This window comes from Canis lupus, chromosome 37, assembly GCF_048164855.1.
Source record: "Canis lupus baileyi chromosome 37, mCanLup2.hap1, whole genome shotgun sequence".
NCBI lineage: Eukaryota > Metazoa > Chordata > Mammalia > Carnivora > Canidae > Canis > Canis lupus.
In genome coordinates, this window is record NC_132874.1 from 7,091,677 (window position 1) to 7,107,626 (window position 15,950).

The following is a 15,950-nucleotide window of genomic DNA, read 5'->3' on the forward strand; positions in this document are numbered from 1 at the left end:
CAGCCTGAAGGTGGAGGAAAACAGAAGAAGGGAAACATATTTTAAACATTTATAACATGAATGAATTAACACATGTAAAGTACTTAGAAGAGTGTCTATACCTAGTAAGTGATTATAAGTGCTGGCCACTGGTTGTTTAATGTGACTGTTCTAAACAAATCTGTAAGGAAATAATTATGCATTATCATGTTCCAGGTGTACCTAACTTTATGGAACAGATGTGTTGCCGCTAGGTTGGCTTAAATCAACTGTGGAAACTAAATCATATTTTCCTACTGGCTCACTTAATAAAGATGGAAATGTATCCCCCATGGAAAAGTCACTCATGAAAATTCACTAAAACATCTTAATAAAGCAAGGTGATATTCGGAAACATTTATAATAATCAAAATAAGCCAGTAAGTATAAATATTACATTAAGAATTCAAAATATTCTTCACTAAACTGCTCCCCTGGGGTTAATTAGGGTTGCTGATGTGATATGTTTTTTAAGTTCTAAACTATTTTTTGTATAAGACAGACTCATCCTTATCTGCAGTTATCAAAACAATATTTTATTTTGAGAAAGTGAAAATTTCTATAAAGCTTATTTCTTCAAGCATGTTATAAAAGTACTATATCAGGTATTAAATTTGCTATGCCTTATATTTAAAAAAGAGAGGTATATTTTAATACACAGGAAAAATATGAATAAAAAGAAAGAATGAGGTTTTTTTATGATATTTGGGTTAAAAACAACTTTCTCAATCACTAGGAATTATAATGACCAATCATTTCGACATGACAAGCTTCCAATAAAATAAAGGAGTTCATCATAGAAACCTTTACCGGTTACTTGCAGTTATACGTAAACAATTAAATAATTGTCTAAGAATAAGAACACCAAGCCAATTTCTTCAACCGACAGAAAACAAAAGATCTTTGAAGGTTGACTGTAGCAAGCCAGAAACAAAAAGAGATGCCTGTGGAACTCCAAGGAAGATGGGAAATCCTGAAGAAACCTCCACTGTCCTGATAGAATAATAAAGCCAGCACACCACACCTACTGATCTGTGTACAGCAAGTCTTATGGCCACAGGCCAAGAAGGAAGGAAACACCTCAAAGGCAAGACAGATTAGGCATTCAATTTAGCAGTATAACTCTTAGGTTTTAAAGAGTATTGCATCAGAATATTTTTAAGTTACAGAAACCAAGGAGATGAAATAACAATTTTCGCAAATTAAAATATTTCAAAGGGCTCAAATACATAACAAAATGTCAAATTTAATACCTAAATTACATAAAGCAAATGAAAACTAAAAGTTTTAATATACTCAGTTTTTTCTTTTAAAGAGCATCTTTAAATATCACAAGTTCTGAAATAATTTAAAAATCAGAGTTATACTTTTAAAAATTCACCCATACTGATCTTTTTTTTATGGGGGAGGAAAAAAGCCTATGGGACTCAGAATTCTGTTTCTCTCTGCTTCTTAGGGTTACAAATAAATTTAAATATGCAAAAACTATTGTGCACTCAGACATTAAAGCATTAGCATATTCTGTTTCATTCACATAATTTAATTCTTATTTACTTTTAATCAATTGGCAAAGTACAATACTCCTCAAGGCTTCAACTTTACAAAACAATAATCCTTTTACAGAGCCTAAACCTTAGAAAAATCATGCTGTGGGCCAGACATATTCTTCCATATTGAAGTAGAATGAAGCAAACAAACAAATCAAAAAGCTCAGGAAACAAAAGGTTCACACACAGTAGGTTGTGCCAGACTTGGCTGTGAAATACAGCTTATTGTGAGCCCTCATCTCGGTTTTAAAAGTATTTCCAGGGAAATTACAAACCTTTTGATCTTTTAAACAAATGTAAGAGATACTCTAATCAGCAGGATCTGATTAGATCTTCAAATGATAATCTAATACCTGTTTACCAAGATGAAAATCTTGAACAAGCAAAGGAAAATGACATCCTTAAAAACTAACAAAATATAGTTACAAAACCTGAAATTCTTTAAGCTTCCTTCCAATCTAAAATGAATCTCTACACCAGCATTCCTGACTCCCACCTTCTGTCCTCAACTCTAAAATAATATTCTAATAATTACTGTCTTTCTTCAACTGTTAGGAAAGGGGGAAACTTAGTAGCAGCTAAACTTTCTCCTACTTATACTGCAGCTACATTTTCTTTTATCCTACCTCCATTAGCTACCCAGATGCAGCGCTTGATCCCAGGACCCTCAGATCATGACTTGAGCAGAAGACAGACACTTAACTGGCTGAACCACCCAGGCACCCCCTATCTTTTTTTAAAAAGTAAACTCTACACCCAATGTGGGGCTTGAACACATGACCCTGAGATCAGGAGTCGCAGGCTTTTCCAATTGAGCTCTGAGGAGTCTGCAGAGATGAATCTATCTTATCTGAAGCTCCTTTAATACTGTTACAAATAGCATGTGGATGTTAGTGTGGGCAAAAAGGACCTTTACCTCAAAATATCAGGAATTATGCTCTGATTGCTGCTTCTTATCACAGAGACTCAGGTTAAGGAGGTGACAGTCATTGTTGCACCTCCCCACATTGTTAAAAGTCTCTACCTCTCTAGCTAAAGTTACTGTCAGAAGATTTAAAGGGCACGCATCTCTCTTTATCCTTTCATTTTTCACTTTTTTCCCTTTGGGGAGCCAGACATTAAAGATTTTAGGACCCTCAAAAACAACTGCACATATAAGCAAAATTAAAAAGTGACCACACATGTCCAGAGAAAGGATCAGAAAAGACCTGAGAAGATCTTAAGTCCATACCTCAGGCTGATCCTCACTGCAAACAAAGCATACAATAATTTAAAAATAAACAATAACAAAAACCAGCAAAACCTGTGAAGGGGGAGAATCTGATTTCCAAAGTTACCACATTATTAGATTCAAATGTCAGATGTTGGAAAAAAAAAATCACAAGGCATACAAAGAAATAGGAAAGTATGGCCCATTCAAAGGAAAAAAAAATAGAAGTCAACAGAGACGGTCCCCAAAAATGACCTATGGTGGATATACTAGACAAAGACTTTAAAACAACTCTTACAAATATTCGAAGAACAAAAAGTTTGCAAAAATCAAGAGAACAATGGATGGAAAAAAATGGAAATAAAAGAACAGAAATTATTAAGAAAAAGAAATTCTGGAGCTAAAAAGTACAATAAGTAAAATGATAAATTCACTAAAGGAATTCAGCCTTGACAACCAAAAAACATGGGGATGGAGCTGTAAAGGAGTACAATTTTTGACATTAAGCTGGTATACGTTCAGATTAGTGATAAAACGTTAAAATGTGGGATGCCTGGGTGGCTCAGTGTTGAGCATCTGCTTTTGGCTTAGGGCGTGATCCTGGAGTCTCGGATTGAGCCCCACATTGGGCTCTCAGCATGGAGCCTGCTTCTCCCTCTGCCTGTGTCTCTGTCCCTCTCTCTCTCTGTGTGTGTGTCTCTCATGAATAAATAAATAAAATCTTTTAAAAATATAAATAAATTAAAAAAACACTTTAGAATGTTAGTTGTAATCCCCATGGTAATCATAATGAAAACAGCTACAAAATATAACCAAAGGAAATAAGAAAGTTACTTAAAACTTTCACAATAAAAAAAATCACTCAAACTAAAGGAAAACAATAATGCAGTAAATTAGGGGCAAAAGCTTTATAAGACATACAGGAAACAAACAGAGCAAAGACCTCCTTATCAGTCCCTCCTTATCAGTCATTGCAAATGAGTTAAACTCTCCAATTAAAAGAGAGAGGTTGGTAGAATGGATAAAAACCACATGATGCACATATGGTGTCCACAAGAGACCCACTTTATTTATTTTGTTAAAAAATTTTATTTATTTATAAACAAAGATTTTATTTATTTCTTTAACAAAGAAAAGCTGGGAACCTGATGCTTCCCTGGTGAATTCTAACACTTAAAGAAGCAATACCAACTCTTCTCAAACTTTTCCAAGACACTGAAGACAAGGGAACACTTCCTAACTTATTCTATAAGGGCAGCATTACCTTAATATTAAAGCCAGACAATGACCCAACAAGAAAATCTACAGACCAATATCCCTTGTGAACATGGATACAAAAATCCTCAACAAAATACTAGCAAACAGAACTCATTAGCATATTACAAGGATTATACATTATCATCAAGTGGGATTTATTCTTGGAATGTAAGGATAGTTCAACAAACAAACATCAAGCCATGTAGGGGCACCTGAGTGGCTCAGTCAATTAATTGTCTGCCTTCCATTCAGGTCATGATCTCAGGGTCCTAGGATGGAACCCCCAAGTCAGGATCCCTGCTAAGCAGGGATCCTGCTTCTTCCTCCCCGCTCACCCTTCCTCCACTGGTGCTCTCTGGCATGCATGGTCTCTCTCAAATAAAATCTTTAAAAAAAAGTCAATCTACATAATATGCCAAAGCAACAGAATTAAGGAGAAAAAATAACACACGATCATCTCAGTCGACGCAGAAAAAAGCATTTGACAAAATATTTCCTTGATGAAAACAATCAATAAACCAGGATTAGAAGAAAACTTCCTGAGCACAATAAAAGCTGCATGTGAAAAACTCACAATGAACAACACACTCAAGATAAACAACTGAAAACATTCCCTTTACAGTCAGGAACAAGACAAAGATGCTCAATTTTGCCACTTCTATTCAACATAGCTCTGGAAGTTCTAGACTGAGCAATTAGGCAAGTGAAAGAAACAAAAGGCATCCAAATTGGGAAGGAAGATGTAAAATTATCTGTTTACAGATGACATGATCTTCTACATAGAAAATCTTAAAACCTTCCCCCCCCCACGCACACACACTGTTAGAATAAATGAATCCAGCAAAGCATCAGGATACAGTCAATCTACAAAAATCAGTTGGATTTCTATACATGAATGCTGAAAAATCTTTTTTTTTTTTTTTAAGATTTTATTTATTTATTCATGACAGACAGAGAGAGAGAAGCAGAGACACAGGCAGAGGGAGAAGCAGGGCAGGGAGCCCGATGCAGTACTCGATCCCGAGTCTCCAGGATCATGCCCCGGGCTGAAGGCGGCGCTAAACTGCTGAGCCACCCGGGCTGCCCGAAAGATGAAAAATCTTAAAAGGAAATACAAAAACAACTTCATTTACAACCACATCAGAAAGAATAAAATATTTAGGAATTATCTTAATCAAAATGAAAGACTTGTACTATAAAAACTGCAAAACATTGCTGAAAGAAACTGAAAGAGTGGTATACAGATTCAATGCAATCCCTATAAAATCCCAATGATATTTTTTGCAGGGCGAAAAAAAAATCCTAAAATTCAAATGTAATCTCAAGGGACATCAAATAGCCAAAATAATATTGAAAAGAATAAAACTAAAGAGTTCACACTACTGATTTCAAAACTTACTACAAAACTCTATAGTTTGGTAATTGACATAACACAAACATGCAAGCCAGTGGAATAAAATGAAGAAACCAGAAATAAACCTACACATATATGGTCAAATGATTTTCTCAAGGGTGCCAAAGCCATTCGATGAGATAAGGACAATCTTTTCAACAAATGGTCTGGAGAAAACTGGATATGCACATGCAAAATAATGAAGTTGGACCCTTTCCTAAGACCATATGAAAAAATTAACTTAAATAAGCATCAAAAAGCTAAATGTGAGACCTAAAGCAATGAAACTTTTAAAAGAAAACAAAAAATAAAAGCTTCAAGACCTTGGATTTGGCAATAATTTCTTGGATAGGACACCAAATGCACAGGCAACAAGAGAAAAGACAAATTGGATTTAAGAAAAAATAAAGTTTTTTTTTCTCCAAAGACACAATCAACAAAGTAAAAAGGCAACCCATAGAATCAAAAACAAAAAACAAAAAAACTACAACCCATGTATCTGATAAGAGATTAATAGAATTACAGAGAACTCCTAAAACTCAACAACAAAACCAACAACCCATTTCAAAAATGGGCAAAGGACTTGAACAGACATTTCTCCAAAGATACACAAATGTCCTTACTGGACACATGAAAAGATACTCCACATGACTAATCATTAGGGAAATACAAATCAAAACTACAATAAAGTATCATCTTACACCCATTAGGATGGCTATCAAAAAAAAAAAAAAAACCCACCAGGAAATATTAAGTGTTGGCAAATATACAGAGAAATTGGAATCCTTGTGAACTGTTGGTGGTAATGTATAATGGTGCAGTCACTGTGGAAAACAGTATGGCAGTTCCTTAAGAAACTAAAAAATAGAATTTACCATTAATTCTACTTCTAAGTATATACCCCAAAGAACTGAAAGCAGGTCTCAAAGAGATATTTATACACGTGTATTCATAGCAGCAGCATTACTTACAATAGATAAAACATGGAATCAACCCTAGCGTCCATTGACAGATAAATGGATAAGGAAAATATACTTGACTATTATTCACCCTTTGAAAGAAAGAAAATTCTACAACATGCTACAATATGTATGAGTTTTGTATGTATGAGTAGACAACATACTAAATGAAATTAGCCAGTTACAAAAAGACAAATGCTCTTTGGAGTCCACTTGAATGAGGTACTCAGAGCAGTCAAATTCAGAGGCAGAAAGTAGAAGGGCAGCTGCCAGTGGCTGTGGAGAGGGGAGAATGTGGAGCTACTACTTAACAGGTCCAGAGTTTCAGTTTTACAGTATGCAAAGAATTATGAGGATGGCTATTGCAATGATTGCACAAAAATGTGAATTTTTAATACCACTAAACTGTACCCTTAAAAAGTGAAGATGGTAAAACTTATGTTGTGTGTATTTTACCACAATAAAAAAAAGTGAAAAGAAAGAATACATGTGTGTTTAATGTTCTTAGTGGTTGACAATTTACTTAAGGAACAGGCATATATTCCACTCATATTACTGAGTGTTGTAACATCGTACATACTGCCTTGTACACTACTAGAATATCAACACCCAAAGCTTTGATGATTTCATATTAAACCAACCTAGCTGTCAAGTCAGTACCTAGTTTCAGAACCAGGAGCAGGGCCAAGCAAAAAGGTTGGTGGCATTTATGACTGATCTTCTTGGAAACAAATCTAGTAAGATACAGTGAGGCAGGAAGCCAAAACCAGGAATGGAGAAGACACAAGGAGACAATATGGATCTTGCCAGGCAAAAAGATGAGCCTACTCTTGTCTTCAAGGTCAGGCAGCTGGGAATGGAACACACACCTCCAGAGACTAGAACTATTAAGGCCAGAGACTATAACACAGGATATAGACACAACACAATATGTACACCATGCAAAATACATTGCCCAGTAAGAAAAATCAAAGGGCCAAAGTATTCATCAAAGACTCCATTTTCAATGAACTTGTCTGCACATTTTCCATCAGTAGTTCCCAGACCCTGAGATGTTGCAGACATCAACTTTAAAACTTAACACCTGTCCTACCAAACTGGGTGCCAACTTTTCATTTTGCCAAGTAGACACACACAGACACACACGCACAAAAAGGTTTAATTACTCTGTACTGTCATTATTTTATTTAAAAATAAACCATTTTAACACCAAAACAGGAGGAACGTCATGATGAAGGATCACACATTTCGCTTCAGGAAAAATTCACTGTATTTTCCTTATATTTGTCATTTCACCCCAAACCAGCAAAAATCCATCAAGGTCTACAGAAACCATTGCTGCAGATGATTCTATGTCATCTACCTAAGTAAGTTTCCTTACATTTGTGAGATAATCTTTAGAATTGAAAATATACAGATTAAAAATAGGGGAAAAAAAGGCTTCACTGAATATTAGCTTAGGTCAGATGACATACCAATTGATACGCAGAAGAAATATATTAAGTAACAATAATCCAGTTGGATTTTCAGTGTGTTCTATTTGTAGCTAGTGGTTTACTCCCTGGGAGACAAAGTCCCACGACCATAATAGCAACAACTGTTTTCTGAATGTGTTTACCAGAATAGCATGGTGGAACATGATGAAATTCTGTCAACCATAAAGCACATACTTGTCCAAAACTTTTCTTCTATTCCACCTACAATGTTATTTTTAGTCTTAAAAAACAATGACAGTGGTACAAAAGATTAATGCTAAGCTATTATCTGTACCAAAGAAACCACTGAAGATACTTACAGTCACCCAACTGTATTTGTTAGTGAAGCAAAAATGGCTGGACGACCAATACAAAGGGACTCTGCTACAGACTTGTATTATCTTATGAATATCCAAGCTGAGAAAAACCAGGGCCCCTGAAGGCCATTATTCATCTTCTACCATAGACTTTATTTACACACTGTGTATATGAATCATGTACGGCTGTATGTGGTTACATCAAGGTATATGTATTTGTAAGAAATAAATATAGATGATTTGTCCTTTTAAAATACACTTCTGCCATGTAGCATGTATTCCCAAAATTCCCTCAAGTCAAAAAGCAGTAGCACATACTCTTTAAAAAAATATATAACCAGGCAGATGTATATTTGTATATAAAGCACAAACCTACAAGCATGCGTGCACGTGTACATACACACATGCATGGTTTCCCTCCTTCCACAGCAGAGGGGTTTTTATTGTTGTTTTTGTTTGGACTTTTTCCTTTTAGGTACAAATACCTGCCCCCCTTACCAAACTTACTGAATCAGAACCTGCAAGCATGGAACCAAGGAATCTGTGTTTGTAAAAAGTGGTACTATTCTTACTATCCACCTGAGCTGAGGCCAAATTGACATGATGATATCAGAAATAACACTTACCTACTTCCTGTGGCTTAACACTTCACTGCTATTAAACTAAGGGACGCTAAAACTGCACTTCCAAATATTCTAAAGAACAACATATGGGAAGTGACCTGCAGCAGACTTACCTACGTGGGTTAACCTCCTCCACCCAGGCTTCACCACCCAAACATTAAATGTATCAACAACAACAACAAACCTCAAAATATATTAAGTAGTAAAGGCATATCAGTAAGGAGAGCTTATTGTTTTTGCTTCCTTAGTGGCTCTGGGACTGACGTCTGCCGGGGTGAAATCTCACAGGAAACACTAGCTAAAGCTAATTCCATAACGTATAACAGGTACCACATTTTGGGGCCTGGAATAAAAGGTATTGTTCTAACATGAGTCAAAACATCCTGGGAAAAGAAAAAAAAAAATCTTATATGAAACTAGAAAGCTAAATTCAGATAACTGTCTAACCTGTGTGAGAAAATAACAAAATGTTTGGGTCAAATTATGGTGTAATTACATAATGAGGAGAGAAGAGGTATTTTAAATTGAAATGGAAAAGTAATGCCTAAGCATTTATGCATTTACTCACCATTTTAATTTCAACAGATTCTCCAAATTTGAATATTTCAGTTCTAATTAGCATTAAAATAATGTAAGTAAAATTCAACTGCCTCTCTCTAGCTTCTGGAGCTTACTAACTAAAGCAGGGCCAAGACAAATACTGATCATCAGAGAGAAAATGAGGGAACCAGCAGGTCTTTGATGGACAGTGACTGGCTGTCAAGCCGCCTGCCCTACCCAAACCTCCCTAGGAGGAAAGATTTTCCCACTTGGGCCTTGATAGCTCAGCGGTTTAGTGCACGTTCTCCTTCAGGCATATTACACCTTATTTCCTTGAAAGACTGTATGATTCCCTCTTGAATCAGTACAGCTCCTCTTTTTTCTTTATTGGGACAAGAAGAGAGACCGATTAAAGATACCTCCCTTTAAATATAGAATTCAATGCTTTTTTAAAGAACTATTATGCTGTTTTCAGAAACATGAGGACAGAAAAGGGATTTTGTATCTCAGATGAAGGGAACAGTGTAAATATAAGAACTAGAATAGGAACGCTAAAGAATAACGTTTTTCAGATGAGCAATATGCCAGCTGAGAACTTTCTTCCCAAGAGGTGGCAGTACGCATGGGGTATAACCCTAGGAAGCTACCCTCTAAAGGAGGCAAAAGTAAATCATAAGATGCCTCTGGCTCCCTGGTAGGCTGAGTCACACAGGCAAACACCAAGGTATGGAATGTTTCCTTTGTTTAAACCAATCAACCAAGGCAATGCAGTAAGACTGTTCATCCAAATATTATAGATTGGGTTCGGTACCTAAGTGCCCGAAACTACCAAATAGTGCATAATAAATAATATGAAATACTGCTTATTAGCATTTCGCAGAGTAGATTCCTTGATTACTCTTAAATGTTTATTTTCCTGTTTTTCAATAGATTTCCATAGGAAAATTCTTTCTTATATTCTCAAATATTTCCTAGACTATTTGACTTTTTTATTTTCTAGATTAAACAGGGAAAACTGTTTAAGATTTTCTGAGAGAAAAACATTCTAGTTTGTCTTAGTAATTTCATTTCTAGGGTAGCTCACTGATTGACGAGAGGAGTGAAAATTGGTTTAATTCTTCTCTTTAGAACCTGTCAGCAAGTGCTAAGGAGTCTTATTATATTTTCCCCAATTTCCAATCTAATAAACATTCATATTTAAATGTTTAATTTGTATAACTATATAAAAAAATCTTTCCAAGTATGCAGTCCTAAAAATAAAATACTCTTTGGCTGGCATAGTAATAAATACTCAGCTAAAAGTTACACAATGCTTGCTGCTTGAAATAATAAATAGTCAGCTAATAGTTACACAATGCCTTACTGTGTGAAAGGCACTGTTTGAAGCACTTTACATATATTAAAGCACTTTTAATCCTTACATCAACCTCATGAAGTCTGCATTTGTATTGCCCTTCTTTTACAAATGAAGAAACTGAGGCAGAATGAGACTAAGTAATTTATTAAAGGCTACTGATGAGAGGTGAGGCTAGGATCTGGAACTCAGAAGCCCAAGGTCATGCAACTTCAACACATAAACTCAAAATGTGCTACACTAACATACACTGCTTCCCCTGGTATGTCCTGATATCCATGACCAGATGTCAATCCTAAGGCATTGAAATTTCATCATTACAGGGGCACCTGGGTGGCTCAGTTGAGAATCAACTCCTGGTTTTGGCTCAGGTTGTGACCTCAGGGTCATGGGATCCAGCTCTAAGTTGGGTTCCACATTCGGCAGGGAGTCTGCCTGAGGAGTCTCTCCCTCACCCTCTACCCGCCCCCCTCCCCTTCCCTCGCAAATAAATAAGTCTTTAAAAAAGTAAATATCAGGTGGCCCGGGTGGCTCAGTGGTTTAATGCCGCCTTCAGCCCAGGGCGTGACCTGGAGACCCGGGATCGAGTTCCGCGTCAGGCTCCCTGCATGGAGCCTGCTTCTCCCTCTGCCTGTGTCTCTGCTTCTCTCTCTCTCTCTCTGTCATGAATAAATAAAATCTTTAAAATAAAAGTAAATATCATCATTACAAAAGAAAAATATCATTAAAAGCAATCATAACATATATAACACTTGGTAAATTCTCAAATTATGCTGACATTTTAGGATCCTTTAACTGCTAAGAAAATCAACAACTTTCTTTGTTCCTTATTTGTAAAAAAAAGTCATTTGTTGGCTACAAAAATGTTAACTTCAAACAGCGCCAGAACCTGCAGAATCACTATTCATCAGATGCATGCTACACTGGAATATTTACCCCAGGAATGAGATTATCGGTTTCTCTCCAGCTATAACCCCGTTTAAGAGCTGCTGTTTAAAGCTGAGTTTCTAGAAATGACTACCTTATTGGTGCTGCCTTTTTTCCTAAAAGAAAATATTTTTATAAGATGTAAATTGATTACATTTGTAGTAATAGAATGACTGAAACTCGGTGAATCAAACAGCCTCTGTAAGATGGCTATCAGTCTGATTTACCTCAAGACTTTTCTTTTTTTTTTTTTTAACCTCAAGACTTTTCTTGCCACGTTGCTATTTCTTTTTTTAAGATTTTATTTATTTATTCATGAGAGACACAGAGAGAGAGAGGCAGAAACATGGGGGAGAAGCAGGTTCCCTGCAAGGAGCCCGATGCGGAACTCGATCTCAGGACCCCAGGATCATGCCCTGAGCCAAAGGCAGATGCTCAACCACTGAGCCACCCAGGCATCCTGTCACATTGCTATTTCTTGAAGGCTGCTTCAAATTAATGGCATAGTTAGTGAACCAACTCAACACCAGAAGATGTGGGTATGCCCTATCTATAGGAGATACATTCTCACTTTCTCTTCCCATCTATAGAAAAGCAAAAGGAGTCCAGAGCCAAAACCCATGCAGGATCTTTTCAATGGTGCAGGGGGGAAGAGTGTTAATTCACACAACACAAAGTGCTCTCTCCCTCCCACACAGCCTCCTTATGAGGTATCCTTGCTGCAGGTGATAGAAGCTCTGCTTTTCACTTAAGTGCATGTGCACTCACATCTTTTTACTTATAATAAGATTCAAGGGGTTGTTTAATTTTGTTTTCTTGGTAAGGAAGCCTGTTTGATTGCTTCATATGTATTATTTTAATTAATAAATGAACTAATAGCTTTACTGAGATAAAACTAACATAAGTTTGTTGCATGTATTTAAAATCTACACTTTAGGGGTGTCTGGGAGCTCAGTCAGTTAAGCATCTGAATCTTGGTTTCAGCTCAGGTGGTGATCTCAGGGTCGTGAGATGGAGTGCTGCATCAAGCTCCAAGCTTAGCTCAGAGTCGGCTTGAGATGCTCCCTCTCCCTCTACCTCTTCCCCTACTTGCTCGTGCTCTTAACACATAAATACATCTTGTTTTTTTAAGATTTTATTTATTTATTCATGAGAGACACACAGAGAGAGAGAGAGGCAGAGACACAGGCAGATGGAGAAGCAGGCTCCATGCGGGGAACCTGACGTGGGACTCAATCCTGGAATTCCAGGATCACGACCCAGGCTGGAGGCAGGCGCTAAACCGCTGAGCCACCCGGGCTGCCCACATAAATGAAGCTTAAAAAAATAAATAAAATGTGCACTTTGATAACAGTTGACACAGGAATATGTATGTGAAATCATAAACCCCAAAGGTTTGTGTCCCTTCGTCACCTTTCCACCCCAGTTCCCAGCGCCTGTTCTTTCTCTGTTAGTATTCACGATATATTAGTTCTGTAGAATTTTATATAAATGGAATTATAGGGTATATAGTCTTTTTTGTCTGACTTCTTTCTGATTGTAGAATGTATCAACAATGCATTGCTTTGCATTCCTGAGTATTATTCCATGGATTCCATATTTTGCCAACTTCTCCTCATGAGGCCATGAGGGCCAGGTGTCAAAAGAGGAAGACACAAAGCCTGGACAAGAGAGAGAGGACTTGCTTCCTGTCTGTTAGAGGCACCAGTTTCTAACCCCAAAAAGAGAGAGTTTAACATTAGCACTCGTAACTAAAGAGCTAATACCTTAAATTTCATAATTATTCCAAGCATTTATTATGGCTGCTTCAAGAAAAAGAGAGGTAAGTGGTACAAAAATTAAGAATGAAAAATAAGTTGCCTGCTTCCTGCAGCCGAAAGATAAACTTAGGCTGAAAGCAGAGAGGGAGAAAACAGAGAGGCCCTCTCTGCCTCTATAACCCAAAAAAGTTAAAAATTTCAGTACTGTAGATGTAAACTCCAGTATGGTTGAAACAGAAACCAACTGACCAACCAAAAAGCCAAATTGTGGAAGCCATGCAAGGCTTACAAAAGCAGAGGCTGTGAAGTTAGAGATTCCCCTGGAGATGAGAATGAAGCCAGGATGACACCTAATCCTCACCCTACAAGGGTCCTTTTCCCAGCACCTCCGGCTAACAGGCGTACCCTTGGCTAACAGAGAAGACAATACACTTCATTGTCAAAAGACAGTTAAGACGCAGCCTATAGGCAAAGAACAAGCAGAGGCCAAGATAGGGCAATAGCCTTTATAATTAAGAACCCAAGGGATGGGTGGAGACTTCACGTTCCTATAGGCTTAGAGAGGATGACCAGGCAAGGTCTCGGACTATGGTTATTGCAAATGGAACTGATCCTAAACCAACGAGCAGTCCACTTAGTTTTTAAGGGAGTTGATTTGCCAAAGAAACCACAAAAGTCTGCTGCATGTCTAAGTCAACGGTTCTTAAACTGGAAGGTACATCTGATGCTCCGGAAGGTGTTGTTCAAGGACAAATGGCTGGAGCCCCTATTCTGATGCAATAGATTTGGGATGACATCCCAGACCTTTCTATGCTGCTGTTCCTGAGACCAAATGGAGAACTACTGCTCTGACACAACCTGAGGTCCCTCCCTCCCAATCACGCAGGCAAGGAGAAAGTTACTAGAAGCTGCAATTCCCACATGGCCGGTACTTCTCAAAGGTCACCACAGATGTGCAATGAAGACAAGAGAAGAGGAGACATTCTCAGAGATTTAAAAAAAAAAAAAAAAAACACTTGCTGTCAAATATGCTAGGAAATTAATCTCCTGACAGTACAGGGGTCATCACTTCTAGACTAGGAAAGAGTGATCGCTGGTCATTCTGTGTCCTTCTCCACTCCACCTTTTTAAAGGTGTCCTCCTTTAGAAATGGAAACTTTTATTACAACCATCTTGCTCTTGCTTGAGCACTAGGAACAGACATGTTATTCTTTCACCATAGGGCTACAGGACCATGAAAAGTGCTCCATCAGATCGGAGAAAGAAGTCTATGCATGACCTAAAGACCCTGGTATTGGAACTAGATGAGACATGGTTAAAATTTTCTTCTCTGGGGAGGGTGTTTCATCTCAGGGCAGTTTCATTAAGGACATGCATGAGAGGAAGAATGTATTGGATATTTGGGAATGAAAAGAGAGAGCTATAGGGCATGCTGTTAGATCCCTACCCTGGACTTAGTCTCATTCCCATCCTGAAAGATTGCTGGTTTTGTCATCTATAAAGCTCAAGAGAAACTAGCTATAGCACCAATTCTAGAGTATTCTAGGGCATGATTAATCAAAAGGAAGTCCCTTTTCCTCTTCTAGTAAGTGGTTAGTCCAAGAACTCTGACCTAAGCCAATCAGCACATGGCCTTCTCATGGAACCTGGAATTAATTCATGTATAGACAAGAATAAAATTCAATGAAATGCACTGAGACTTTAGAGGAAACATTCTTTTGCTCTTAAAATACTGTCCCTTTCTTTTAGGGAATATGACGTAAAGACCATTTGACCCTGAGGCTTAATGCCACAGGAAGGTATAGTCAAGGAAATCACAGAGAAACATGGACAAAGCCACTGGACGAAGGTGTATCTCTTAACTTTGAGTTATGCAAATCATTATATTTTATCATTAGGATATCTGTGATCTGCAGGTGAAATGTATGGATCCAAATAACGAAGAGAGTTACTGAAACCCATTAAGAGCTTCAAAGAACCAATTCAACAGTGTTTGTGCAACAGTTCTGTACCTTTCATAATCTCAACCAATTTCTGTGCATTCTTTCTGGGTGTCAATTCTAAGAAATGCCTTGTATTGGGAGATTTTGAAGTTTACAAGATGGACAGTTCTTACCTTCAAATTAGAAAATAATTAGAGAGTTAGGATATTATAGACACTCTATAAAGGCTGTCTGGGTAATTTGCTAGGTTTCTTAATTTGGGGTATTGCTAAGACTCCAGAATCATACACCTCCCACCCAACATCCCCTCCAAAAAATTCCCTTTCCAAAAAGTACATCTTTCTAGTTCAATTCTAACATTTTATAAATAAGAAAAGATCAAGTGATTCAGCTAAAATCAGGTTTTTTTTAAATGTAACAATACTTCAGTGCTGGTTGTTCTCCACCTTTGCTCCTACCCAGAGACACTGTTGAGCTATACCACAGTCCCAACAACAACAGTGATCCTGAACCTAGGGAGGAGAGGATGGGAGAGGTGGGGTACCTGAGCATCACTCAATCAGGAAGGGACAATGTGTTTTATTGTAGCCTTACTAAAGAGTTATATGCAATTTTCTTTAATTTGTT

At 37.3% G+C, this 15,950-nt stretch overlaps 1 protein-coding gene across 9 annotated transcripts in view; it reads right to left on the reverse strand.

Annotated features, from left to right (window-relative positions):
• CDKAL1 (CDKAL1 threonylcarbamoyladenosine tRNA methylthiotransferase) overlaps positions 1–15,950 on the reverse strand; it is a 663,683-nt gene that overhangs the window by 369,460 nt on the left and 278,273 nt on the right. The gene's annotated exons all lie outside the window — the stretch shown is intronic.